The sequence below is a fragment of the Lygodium microphyllum genome, chromosome 9 (genome assembly GCF_053477565.2).
Source record: "Lygodium microphyllum isolate KBCC chromosome 9, Lygodium_microphyllum_v1.1.10, whole genome shotgun sequence".
In the NCBI taxonomy this organism is placed as follows: Eukaryota; Viridiplantae; Streptophyta; class Polypodiopsida; order Schizaeales; family Lygodiaceae; genus Lygodium; species Lygodium microphyllum.
The window spans coordinates 141,103,277-141,108,099 of record NC_141143.1 but is presented as its reverse complement, the minus strand read 5'-3'; the positions used below and the strand labels follow the sequence as shown (position 1 = coordinate 141,108,099).

General features: G+C 44.7%; 1 pseudogene; it reads right to left on the bottom strand.

The window, feature by feature from the left end:
• Positions 1–2,026: 2,026 nt before the first annotated feature.
• Positions 2,027–4,104, bottom strand: LOC148031655 (syntaxin-125-like; annotated as a pseudogene).
• Positions 4,105–4,823: the final 719 nt, after the last annotated feature.

Here is a 4,823-nt window from a genome sequence, read left to right as displayed (position 1 = left end):
CGCCCGAAATGACGCAAGAAGGCAAACCCGAAAAAAACAAACACTCGCCCTCGTGCCGTATCGAGAGACGAATGAAGAAGTCTGAAAAGGCAACCAAAAAAGTCGTACATGACCAACACCTCCTTATATAGGGCATGCAATTATGCCACATGGCACTAGCCATTGGGCATCGACACATGGCATCCATGTGGTAGCCATGTGGCAACCACATGAGCTAGCCGTTAGGCCAAGACACGTGGCACTATCGTGATGCGACATGTGGCCGACAAACACGTGGCAAAACCGGGGTGTGACATGTGGTAAGCTCGAGTTGTGACACGTGGCAAACAACATGTGGGATGAGACACTCAGCAAGGCACGTGGCAAAATGACACATGGCCTGATTGTTAGTCGACACGTGGCATATAGACGTTAGGCAGACACGTGGCACAATTAATGCGAGACGCGTATCAGGACACGTGGCATGCTTCACGAGGGTATATAAGGGACCCTTTGCCTTACGTGTACACTTTACATTCTCTCGAGCTCTCGCATCGTGCTTGCCCAATACGGAGCAATCCCACTTCTGCGCCTATTGCGTTCCTCTCCTGTCGCGTTGTATCGGTTGCCCTCACCCGATACGGAGCAAGGGTGCTTCTACGTCTTTCCCGGTTTCCTCCTATCGCGTTGTTTTGTGGCCCCTTGTTCGATACGGAGCGAGGGCGTCTTTTGGTGGTCCATGTTATTGCCCTCTCGTGTCATATCGGGCTGGCTTTTTGTGGGTGTTGGAGTTCTTTGCTTTTACATCTATTGTGCTTCTCTTCGATACGGCGCGAATGCTCAGATCCGTCTTCTGCGTTTGTTCCTCCTCGCACCGTATCATGCCTGCTGCCCACCAAGCAAATGCTATCTTGTCAAATTTTCTAGAAAATTTCTATCTCTCTTTTGTCTTTCTGGCTCTTTTATTTCCTCCTCTACATGGCAAGGACAAGGCAAGGAAGAACACTGGGGGTAGAAGGAAGTTATAAATTGATGAATCTAAGGAGAAACTCCCTTCAAATATTGTTGAGACTGGGCCATCAGAGGCCCCAAAGGATATTGCCACAGAGATCCCCCCTACACCAGGTGTTGGCCAGGCATCTTCCATGGAGTCAAAGCATTCCAGTGCAGAGAATGTTTCTTCTCCTGAAGTTGAAGAAGTGTAATGAAGCAAATTAGGCCAATGGAAAACAATGACAGCAGGCTAAATGCCTTTGTGATAAAACTAGAGGTCTAGGGCTGAGGGTTTGCTATAAATAGGTAGCCCTAGCCAAAGTTAGGGGCCTTTTGCCATTTGGACATGTTATTCATGTAAGTTTTCTTGGTAGTCACATTAGTTTTCTTGTCCTTCACCTACATGGAGGTGAGTTTCCATGGCACCAGCTTGGGGTGTGTTCCAAGAATCCTTTCTTGTATTCATGTTTTCACCATAGGTTAATGTAGTGATTTCTTCATTTTCCATTGTTCCATAGTTAGATTTTATGGTAGTCTAGGACCTTTCATTACATTGGTATGAGAGCCTTGCTTTGATCCAAGGCATGCTTTAATTCCATCATTTTCATGATTATGATCTGGCTGGGGAGGTCATTTTCATGGAAGATCTAATTACAGGCATCATTTCTATGTAACTGGAGTTGAAGGCATACTGCATGCAGAAGCATTAATGGCAGCTTTCTTGGGAGTTTACACAACATCTCTGGACCACAAGGACTACATGCAGAAGCATTAATGGCAGCTTTCTTGGGAGTTTACACAACTATGGTTGGAGGTATTTTGGTGAAGAGAAAGCAAAATTTCTGTCCTGTCTCATCTTCCTCCATTTCTTCACCGACTCAATGTTCTGCTTCTTTTGCTGTGCCTGCTCCTTGAGACCAGAGTATCTGCCTTCATAGAAGCTCGCCTCATAAAGGAAAGCCTTCTGGCTTTGGATGCTGATGCAAGAGCCTCTTTCGATTGTACATGTGACAGTGGACTGTGTGTCGTGCATCTGTTGTTATTTCCTGCCAAGCTAGCCACGCTCCTCGAGTTTCTTGTTGCCTTTGTCGATGAAGGATGAGGCATTCTGCACCACGGCCTCGATATTGTTCAGCTGCTCACCTTGTGCCTCGACCAGGGCCGCCATGTCTAGGAAGATCTGATGCAGATCCATCAGATTCTTCTCAATCTCCTTCACGGTCTCCTGCCTCTCTTGGATCTCCTTAATCGTCTCAATGATTTGCCCTTTCCCTTGCTCCTGGATGGCCTTCTGCAAGAAGGTCTCGCTCTCACCGGTGTCGATCATGCGCTCAATGGTGGCATCGTCGGCCTCTTTGCCTGTGACTATGAAATACTATCTTGCAATGGTGTCCTTATACTGAGACATCATCTTCTCGCGGAGGGTCTTGCAATGGTGTCCTTATACTGAGACATCATCTTCTCGCAGAGGGTCTGGAAATCGTCCATGATGTCCTTCGAGGTGCGACGAAGGCCATTTGTGATGAACATCCTGGTGCGATCTGTGGATGATCCGGCCTCGCAACTAGGACCTCCTCCACCATCAGACTAAGTCGCCGTTAACATCGATGTCACCAGGCTCACTGTATGCGATTGTTAGAGTTTGCAACCAGTCTAAGTCACCAAGCCAGCTGATCTCTTTAAGCTTTTCATGGAGGACGATGGAGTTGTAAACTGCATTGGAGCGAGATTCCTGGACAGGAATTTCATCGAGCTCCTCTCCATCAGACTCTGAGTCGTCATCTTCATCCTCCACCATCAGAGTCTTCTGGTTGTGGAACTTTCTTATCTTTTTCACGATCCCGAAAAATTGCCACTCTGTTTCCAACTTTCATCCCAGATGTAGTATCATCATCTTTCCTTCCCTTACCTTCACCATTCGAGACAGAAGCTCTGCTGATTGACAATTCAGACAGATTATCTGCAGTGACCTTGTCTCCTGACTTAGAGACAGTAAGAACATCAGTAGTCCCATTGTGAGAAAACTGGAGTGCAATGAAGCTAGAAGTACAGAGTCAGAGTGTTTGTTGAAAGGCAAGGGGAAGAGCTGATGTGAGGGTCTTCACGAAGATTTGCATACTGATGACTAAATGATGGTTCGAAGAGTGAATAGGAAGGAGATGGAGCTCTCCTATCTCATTTATCACATATTCCGTACCCTGTCCAACAAGTGCTCTCCTATCTCATTTATCACATATTCCGTACCCTGTCCAACAAGTGATTCCTGCATTTCTGTAGCATTATAGCGGCCTTGCCTCCTGTGGACTTGCGAGCCGTCAAAGCGATCCCTTAAGCACTTCTCCACAAGCTCCAGGGGGTTTGACGATGCAGCTCCTAAACAATCAGATGAGGAACTTGAGGGTGAACAAAATGACATTGAAGTAGAAGCATGGCTCTACGAGACTTGCACTCTAGCATTGCAACTTGTGGCTGATCTCTTTGTGAAGTTTTATGGTGTTGTCAACCCTATTGTGGGGAAAATTTTACATCTGTTGACAGGATTTACAGAACGGTCTCATCAGAGTTTGGCAGCAATAGGCATTGCTGCATTTGTACATCTGATTAGCAATGCAAGGCACCTTTTCTCTGATGAGAAGTGGTCAGAGGTTTTGCCAGCTTAGAAAGAGGCTGTCATTTGCACTTTGATATTGTCAATAGGGGGTTGGAGAATGATACTTCTGTTGGCACTGCTTTGGTCGATTTGTTCAGCAAAGCTAGCTCCCTTATAGAAGCACAGGACATTTTTAACAAGCTAACAGATCGAGATGTTGTTGCATGGAGTGCACTAATTGTAAGATATCTTGAACAAGGCCTTGCTGAGTAAGCACTAACTTGTTTTAAGCAGATGCAACTTGAGGGTTTGCATCTAGATCCTACTGCTTATGTATGCAGCTTGAAAGCTTGTGGCTTGATTGGGGCAATAGAACAAGAAGCACAGAAAGTGTTTAATGATCTGGCAGTCAGATATATAGTCTCATGGACTGCATCCATTACTAGATATGCTGAACATGGGTTTGACAAGGAAGCTTTAAGCCAGTTTGTACAGATGTAGTAGGATGGCATTTCTCCAAATGTTGTTACATATATTTCCATACTAAAATCTTGCGCAAGCATGGGTTTTATTGAAGTAGGCAGAGAAAACACATGTTGAAATTGCCACGAAGGGACTAGAAACTGATCTTTCAATTGGAAACACACAACTTCAAATGCAACTGAGTGCTTAGCGAGTTGTATTTGACTCACCATTCAAGGGTATGATGCTCAAGTATTTGGTTGTTTGATCAATGGAAATTGATCAATGAACATCTATGGACAAATGGTTCAATGTTATGGATGCAACAGGGTAATGAAGAATGGCAGCAAGATGTATTCTCTCTTGGACAAATGGAATGCAGGGATGAGTATGCAATGAATGGACCATACAATCTACTTCATCCCTACACTTTGGAAGAGTTAGTACTTTGATGTATGTAGGGGTATGAATAGGGCATACATGTTCATTGGCTTCCCTATGGGCAAAAGAGAGTCTCTTTCAGTGAATCTTGACTTGGATTCATATTGACCATTTCTTGGGTATTCTTAAGCAAGATTTGCTTCAGTTTTGGAATTGCAGAGGTTATTTTCATCTATTTCAATATCCTACAGCTCTTCCCTACTCCTTTGAGTGTCTTGGTGTTGGATATTTGCTCAAATTTTGATGAGAAGTACAAAAGACACTTGAAACAAGGCATTCACTCTTTACAGAGTGTGTCTGGCTGACAACAAAAAAAGCATTTCCAGAATTGTCTATACTTATCCATTTGCAGAGCTTG